This window comes from Halichoeres trimaculatus, unplaced genomic scaffold (assembly GCF_033239565.1).
Source record: "Halichoeres trimaculatus isolate MK-OKI-2021-1 unplaced genomic scaffold, fHalTri1.1 fHalTri1_scaffold_5, whole genome shotgun sequence".
In the NCBI taxonomy this organism is placed as follows: Eukaryota; Metazoa; Chordata; class Actinopteri; order Labriformes; family Labridae; genus Halichoeres; species Halichoeres trimaculatus.
Genome location: NW_027437183.1, coordinates 9,232,376 through 9,241,345, shown reverse-complemented (window position 1 = coordinate 9,241,345; position 8,970 = coordinate 9,232,376).

Below are 8,970 nucleotides of genomic sequence, written 5' to 3'. Positions count from 1 at the left end.
TGGACCATCCTTCTGTCAACGCCACTCCTCCGGTGGGAGGTCAGACTGCTCCTCTGCCGCGCCATCATCACCCTGCGGGGTCGCCCCCTCCCCTACCCACACCCCCAACACGCCCTAAGCCTGATGGATCCAAGGCACCAACACAAACAGGCAGGGTCACAGCACCAGCAGGTCAATATGAAGTCTCACTGATCTCCAGACGTTTTTAATCATAAACAATAAGAGGATGGGGCTATCAGTTTTTAGAGCTAAAACGTGCACACTACACATGACACACACAGTTAAGTAAATTAAAAGATTAGTGCTGACAGGACTGTTTCAAGCTTTAAACGGGGTAAAAGGAGATCCTAGGAAATTAAGTGTGTAGTCCTTCACAAGAAAGCATAGAAAACTCTTGTTCACCTTCTTCTGTTTATCTTTGCATGAAAAGATTAACATTTTGGGCCCAATGCAAAACAAAATGCATGTTGTTTAGTATTTTTAATCCAAATAGGCAGATAAAGCAGATACTAGAAAAGTCTCTAAAATTTTTCCCAGCGTCTTTCTTCACAATGTTTGCGGGATTTTTAAAATATCATCGCAAAAAAACAGCAACTTATTGTAGATTTATCTCCAAATCAACTGATTTGTTGGTTGAGTCTACAGCGCCATCTGTTGGAGGTGACTTTGCAAGCCATACTGTACACTGGATTACATCTCTTTCATTCAACAGGAGAGGTTGGATGAAAATAAGACCAACAGATGAGGCTTTTCACACCCAGCTTGTATAAACTGTAAGGTCAACTTGATTTCACTCTGAGTTATCAGAACGTTTGATATATTTTTCTATAAATGTTACTTTCAGTGTCAAACAATGAATAACTCAAGCAAGAAACAAACAAAAAATAAAGGGTGTCTACAAAGTGTCTTTGCAATTTAGAACAGTGTTTCCCAAACTTTTTTTCAGGTGACCCACTTTTTTGGGGTAACAAGCCATGGTGACCCTGTAAACCAATTGGCAGGATAACTGTGCAAAGATGAAAAAGGGTTCTTTCATGTTTCTGCATCATCTCACATCTTTTGTACCAGCTAACAGGCCTAACATGTTTAACAAATGCATTACTGCTTTGTTAGGCTGTTGGGCTGTTTGCCTGCTTGCTTTTCAGGATTGTATCCTAGTCATGTGATATTAAGATGCAATGTTTATCCAGAAAAAAGGTTACAGCATCCTTCCATGCCTAGTTTTCAGTGTGACGTCACTGTACGGCTGTAACAAGCTGTAACAGCCCCGTTTCTGTAGCTGGCGCCCGTCCAAGATCCAGCAGCGACTCTGGACTTTCAAACTCAAAGGGATTTTGAATCTGACATCAAATCCTTTTTTTTTTTTTTTTTTGGAAACTAACGATCAAAGTAATCAGTAGGTCAGCTCTTTCATATGTGTGATGGTGACACAGTGACAGCGTTTTCCTCTGAGTGCTGTGAAATAGTAGGAACTAGAAAAACACTCAGAGAGCGCAGACCTCCGCCAAGCATATTGTGATTGTCACACAACTCTTTAGTCCTACTTTAATGTTATACTTCCTTTCAGCAGACTGTCTGCTACAATTTGGTGTTAGTTGCAGGATTGTACAATAATTTGTTTCCTGACAGTGTTGAAAATGATGATGACCCAGTACATTTCATATTCCAGATCTTAGTATCCAGAATATTACCAGGATCTGGATCGTACTTTTACATCGGTCAGAAATTATGGTGACATTGTCTTGTATTGTTTTGCAAAGCAATCCGTCCATTTATGGTGGAGTTATATACACATAGAAACTACCCTATATCTCACAATGATAAAGAATCCCTTTAAAAAAAATCCTGGATCCAGACGGATGTCCGGATCACCTCCAAAATTTAATCACTTCTTCCTTATCCCATTTTGAACATTTCTTGAAAATGTCATCAAGATCCGTTGTTACTTTTTGAGTTGTGTTGTTCACAGACAAAAGCACAACATGTTAACACATTTCCAGCAGTTACAGTAAACATTGTAGCAATGACCCTTCACAATGAAAACATAACCAGCTATAGGGGAAACTTATTCTAGTTAAGGAAAGCATGAATTTTGTGTAAACATTCTGAAAATTAAGACCCATAAAAAATTTCTGGTGTCCCACCTTTGGGTCAGGACCCAGACTTTGAGAATGACTGATTTAGAATATAGAGCAAAAACGATTGATGAGATATCTTAGTCGGGTTTATATGTATTAAGTAGTAACCAATGTTTGTAATCACACTGCATTTGTGTATTTCAGAGGTACTGTTAAATGAACCCCTTAAATGGCTCCTCAAAAAAAGGTACAATGTGTGTCATGGTTCATTAAAACAAAACTGATAAGCAGACACAGTGAAACTACAGGATGATGTTTAAGATGTATCGAACAAAGATGAAGGACATCACTGATCTACAGTAAAAGATAACTGATGCTATTACAAGTGATGCGCAAACATGACAAAGAGTTAAATATTGTCTTGATGTGCTTTGTGTAATTAATGGTGCCCATGTGTACTGACTTAGTTAAAAAAAATAAAAAGTAAAAAAAAGCTTTCAATTTTTGTTTTTTTGTAACAATTAACACACATTTAATCTCTGTTTTATATTGTTTTTTTTTTTATTATTGATTTTTCAATTTTAAATTAAAAAAAATAGAACAAAAATAAAAAGACACAAAGCAAAATAGAACAAACAAACAAAAAAACCCACCCCAAACGAACAGAGCACGCTATGCTGTACATATACACAAGAGAAATAAGTAGATAAAAAGAGAATGAAAATGAAAAGACGACAGGAGACAGGTTATCAAATAGCTCATACAGGAGAAACTAAAGAGCACACAGTCCTTGTCCTCCAGATACAGATTTATGTTACTTCTTCTGTAAGAGAGAGAGCAGTGGTTCCCAGATCCTCCAGAACTTGTCCAATTTTTGATTAAGGTTATGAGTCAACTTCTCAAGAAGAACAGGAGCAGAGATCTGTAAGATCCACATGTTGACTGTAGGAGCCTGGGGAGTAGACCACCAAAGCAAAATACATTTTTTAGCCAGAAACAAAAGAATTATCAACACAGTTGTAGTGTCCGAGTCCAAAGAATTGTCTGGAGCATAGTTAAATAAACAGAAAGAAGGAGTCAGTGAAAACTGTTTGCCAGGATTAGAGAGAAACCCCTTTCCAGAAAGTTTAAATGTGGTGACCAAAACAAGTGAATAAAGGTACCTTTATGTATATGACACCTATAACAGTGATTGGAAGTGTCAGGGAACATTTTCTGAAGGCGAACAAGTGTGTAGTAAATAGGTTGTTTGAAGTTTTCGAATAGACCTACAAATCATTTGCGACAACCTTATGTAGAATTAAAACCTGAGAGTGTGACGTTTCTGGTGTTCACTAACAGATTTTAAAACATCTTTCAAAGGTTTTTAAAAGGCTGTTTATTCACTCATACCACATAAAAAGTTAAACTACTGCACTTTTTTTCTTTTTAAAGCTTAAAACTGACATTTCTTTGATAAAAAAAAAATACCATTCAGAAATTCAGTTCATTGTCATTGTCTGTTTCTCACCCTCTAAGGACCTCATTGACTTAAAGCAGACCCAGCTAAAACAAAACAAACAAAAGCCTAAATTAAAGAGGGGGCCTATGCCATTTCCATGGCTTTATTCTTTTTCATCTCACACCACTGTAGTTGCTCTAGATGATTTACAGCTGAAAAAAAATATGTCACTTATTACAAACACCGGGCTAACTCACTGAGCTTCACCACAGATCTCTTTGATTTCTTCAACATTGGTGTGTATTGATTGTAAAAGAGTAAGTGTGTCGTGTTTCTGTCGGATAAGTTACCTTGGCTGTAACTTTTATGTCTTAAGATCCATAAAAACTTCTGGTTATACAATTCTTTCAGTATCTTTGTATTTGGAAATACAATGATAACAAAAGAGATCTAAAATAATCTTATCATTATGTCATTGGTAGACTGAGGTTTGTACAAGTTAAGAGATTTTGGTGATGCTAAATTCAGTGTTGTTATCATCCAAACAATTTTCCAGAGTATACTGTTTTCAAAACTATTAAAAATGCTGTTTTGTGCATTTCCCAACACTTTTTTTTGGGATTGCCTATAGATGAAATGTGTCCTCAAAACACTGTTTCATGTTTTTATCCACAACACTATATATTGTTAAGGCAAACATCAGCAAGAAATATCCGGGACAAGTTGTTGTGAAACTGTTGGGCCCCTCATATATGAGTGTGTAATGCAAAACAGCTGCTGTTATATGCATTTACAACCAAAAGCACGTCAGCATGTTTTTCCCATATGTGACTTCTTTGATTTATGGGAAAGAAAGGCAGCACAGCTGAGACAGACTAAGTCGAGTTACAGTTTTGCAACTTAAATTTCAATTTAAAAGTTAAAGCTGTTTCACTTTTCACCTTGAGTTTCACTTAAAGTTGGATTTGTGAGCTTTTTGCATGGGTTTGCAGCTCTCTTTGTAGTCTGCAGTGTTTTGAATGTGACTCTGTAGCTGCTGTTTTGTTCCACAGGGTTTCATTTCATGCTTTGCACAGGCCTTTGATGTAACATTGTTCCAGGAAATCAACTTCCAGCTCCTGCTTTTCTCCTGAATTTCTTTACGTCAGATCACAACAGCTGCAAAAGATGGGAAGATTTGTGCTGTTTCATAACCAAGTATTCCCTCCCTCTTTTCTGACGAGTATGTTCTTATGTAGTTCGTTGAAAGCCTGTTTCCACAAGGTAACTTAGCATCTCTTGGATCTGACTTTAAATTATCATGCTTATGACAATTTTATCAAATGGACTTAATGTTTGATAGTTTCACCTTTTTATATAAATATGGACTTTTATCTGAAAATTTCAACTTTTCATGTTATATTTTCATCTTTCATCATTTGATTTGCCCTTTTAGCCCCAACTACAACTTTTTCTCTCTTTTTTTTTCATTATCTCAACTTATTCTATAACTGTCTTTTTTTCCCTCATATCAATGATTGAATTTCTTAACTTTGAGATCTGTTTTCCTCATCAAGGCCAAGTCTTGCTTTTGTTAAATTGGCAGAAGCTGCCTTTCCCACCCATTCTTTGACCACCTGGATACACTGAATTAGTCACGAATCTTATAATACACCATGACTACCAATCTGTCACTTTCACATCATGTCCAAAATAAGGCTTTGAATTTATGAAGTCTTTTGGTTACATGGGACATGAACTCACCACTGAGATCAGTAATGTCTGAAGAATAAGAATTTAAAAGCTGTTACAGATGAAGTTAAAGTTCAACTATCACAACAGACTTTAACAATCAAGCTGAGACAGACTGGGAGAAACCCCCACATCCAGGCGCTCATGAAATTGAGTCAAAGCTTCCTGGAGGTGTCTGCTGATAAAACTGAAACTCTCAGTATGATCAAACAATTGCTGCAGACTTCAACTATTAGGTTTAGACAGACCAGGAGTAACCCTCAATGTCCAGGCACTTGTGAAACTCGGGAGAGGCTGCCTGGATGGGTCTATTGATAAAAGCTGAAACCCTTGGGAGGATTCAACTATTACCGCAGACTTCAACTTTTAGGCTAAAACAGACTAGCAGTATTCCTTAACATTCAGATGCTTGTGAAATCAAGTGGAAGCTGCCTGGATAGGTCTGTTGATAAAAGCTGAAACTCTCAGTAGGATCGAACTATTGCCCCAGACTTCAACAATCAATTTGAGACAGCCGAAGAGCAACTCTTGATGTCTAGGGGCTCAGGAAATCAAGTGGAAACTTCCTGGGCGGGTCTGTTGATCAGAACTGAAATTCTCAGCAGGTTTCAACTTTTGCAGAGTACAGCAACAACCCAGTTGAGACAGACTGGGAATTAATTCAACTTCCAGGAGCTCTGGGTATTTTGTAGAAGCTTCCTGGACTGGTCTGTTGTTCAAAGCTCAAATTCTATATCAGATTCACCCATCGCTGCACACTTCACAAATGAGCACAGGCAGACTGGGAGTAACCCTCAATGTCCACGCGCTTCTAAAATCCAAAAAGAGCTTCCTGAGGGGTCTGTTGTTCAAAGCTGAAATTCTCAATGAGATTTAACCATCCATGCACACTTGAAAATTAATTAATTGACTAATTCCGTGTGTGTCTTCTGTCTGTCCCCCGTCTGACTCCCTTTTGTCTAATGTTTGTGTCCCATCCTTCTCCTGTTTGTCTTTTTTTTTTTTAATCTTCTGTCTGTCTCCGGACTTTCTCCTTTCTGTCTCTTGTGTGTGTGTCATGTCTCCTGTTTGTCTCCTAAGTGTCTCCAGGTTTTGCAGATTGTCTTATGTTTGTGTCCTGTTTTTCTCCTGTTTGTCTCCATTTTTCTTCTGTTTGTCTCCTGTTTTTGTCCTGTTTGTCTTCTTTTTGTCTTCTGTCCGTCTGCTTTTTGTCTCCCCTTTTTTCTCTTTTTTTGTCTCCATTTTGTCCCCTGTCAGTCTCCTGTTTGTTTCTCCTCTTGTCTCCTCTTTTTGTCCTGTTTGTCTCTGGAGCCTATGAGTCTCGGTAGCCTCTGTAATGAAAAAGCCTCCGCATCCTCCAGAGTGAAGGAAACTGGTGGGAAGGAGGGATGGAGTGTAGATGTGAAGGAGCCCCCAAAGCTTCTCAGCCATGAAGCTTAGGAGCCTCCAGGGCCTCCACAGCCTCTGGAGCCTCCAGCGCCTCTGGAGGCTGCAGAGCCTCCAGAGGCTGTGGAGCCTCCAGAGGCTGTGGATCCTCCAGAGTGAAGGAGCCTCCACAACCTCCGGAGCAAAGGGGCCTCCACAGCCTCTTGAGCTCTTCCAGAGTGAAGAAGCAAAGGAGCAAAGGAGACACAGAAGCCTCCGTGGCCTCCGGAGCCTTCGGAGCCTTTGGAGCCTTCGGAGCCTTCGGAGCCTTCGGAGCCTTCGGAGCCTTTGGAGCCTTCGGAGCCTTCGGAGCCTTCAGAGCCTTCGGAGCCTTTGGAGCCTCCAGACCCTCCAGAGCTCAGGAGCCTCTGCAGTCTCAAGAGCAAAGGAGCCTTCGTAATGAAGGAGCGAAGAAGCGTCCAGAGCCTCCACAGAGAAGAAGCCTGCGTAGCCTCAGGAGCCAAGGAGCCTCCGCAGCCTTCGGAGTAAAGGGAAAAGTCAAAAAATCACCCCTTGTACTTCAGTGTTAATTCCTGATGGGCTTTCTCAAAGATTAGTGGAGGATTACTCATCTGTCTCTTGCCATCACAGCCACATTTCTGGGTCTACAGTCATGAAACTAACATGGACAGTTTCCTCGGGGTCTCAGGACTTTCACAGCCCAGTCGTTTTTCTGATTGCTCTTACTATTTTGTAATAAGTGCTGGCAGTTTGATGCCATGATTTCACTGAGAAGGTCTTGAAAATCAACAGCATCAACCAACCCTCTGATGGCAGTTGGTAAACAATGATCACCATGGCAAGTTCTGTCTTCAGATGGGCTCAGCTGACAGGTTTACTTGATTAGTCTCACACACAGGACACAAAGTATCACACTTTAGAGATCAGATTTCCATTTCCCCAAGTCAGCTCATTGTTTTCATAGATTTTTCCTTCAATTTTTTATTCATTTCTTTTCATTTGATTCCTTTCCATTGCTAGGCGCCGCCCTGTTGGCTATGTCTGCCTTTTGCAGCAGCTCTCTCTTTTTGGTCCTTTCTTGGAATTTTTTAGTCTCTTTTTGTAATCTTTGTATTTGGAGTGGATCATTACTTTGTATGGCTCATTTGTTGGTCATAGAAACCAAACTTTTTGTGGCTTCAGTGATATTTTTACTATTTTTGCTCCTTTGTTTTTTCTGGGGATCCTACATGTAACCATGGCCAAGTTGTTTACATGTGAACTCAACTGTTAGCAGTCTGTTGCATGTCAATGCTAACTGGTGTAAGGCCTGATATCTCCCCACAAGGTGAGGAGAAGGAGGTGAGGGTGACGTGCTGGTTCTCAGGTGTGAGCTAAGAAGTGACGACATGGACCTGTCCTTCCATCCATCGTTATTGAGAAAGTAAGATCTATCTCCAATAAGATGGACAAGCTAGCCGGGCTAGCCCAGCAACAGAGGGAATACCAGAAGGCAGAGTAGCATCATGCTATTCACAGACATGGCTAACAGAGCTAGCATCAGACACCATCAGTTGGAAGAGCTTCACCTGCTGTGAGCAGACAGGATACAGGAGACAAAGATGGAGCATGACTGAAGAAGCTCAGTCCTGGACCCTGTGGAGGTGGAGGCTGGCTGAACTGGAGAATGATGGACAAGCTGTCATCATCTATTTTCTTATGGAGCTTTTTGCACTTTCTTACTTTTGTTTTCTTGATTGCGACTGTGACTTCAATGTTGTTGTACTTGTTGCAGTGACAATGAAGTTCTATTCTATTTCATTTTTTTCAATTCTATTCTAAATCTTAAATTCATTCAGCCATTCAAACTTCCTAAATTCATTCATTCATTCCTTTGATTCATCCTTTCATTTTCTTCCATCCAAGGGTTCATAACAGGCTCATTTAGCATACTGTGTTCAGCAGTTCAGCACAAGCCTTTCAAGACTTCATTCAAACTTTTTCAGACGAATCTTTAGTCATTCTTCTTCATAATTCTGCATTAGCAGTTCAGCACAAGCTGCCTCAGTATTCTGCATTCACGGCACAATTTCTTCAATTGCTTTTCTAGTTTTTTTCAGCACTTGTGCTATTTCTAGACCTGTCAATTCAAAACAGCTCTTTTAACACAAAAGTGTATAAATAGTTCATAAAGATTGTAAAAAGTAAGAGGGCGTGTCTGCACATCTTTCTACATCTTTCTGAATCATGAGAGTATCAATAAATTCAGCGTGCGGCTCCTGGCTCCGGTCGTTCCTGGATTTACTATGGAGTGACTCATCTTTCCTTATGTTTACCATCTCTGGTCATGTGAGC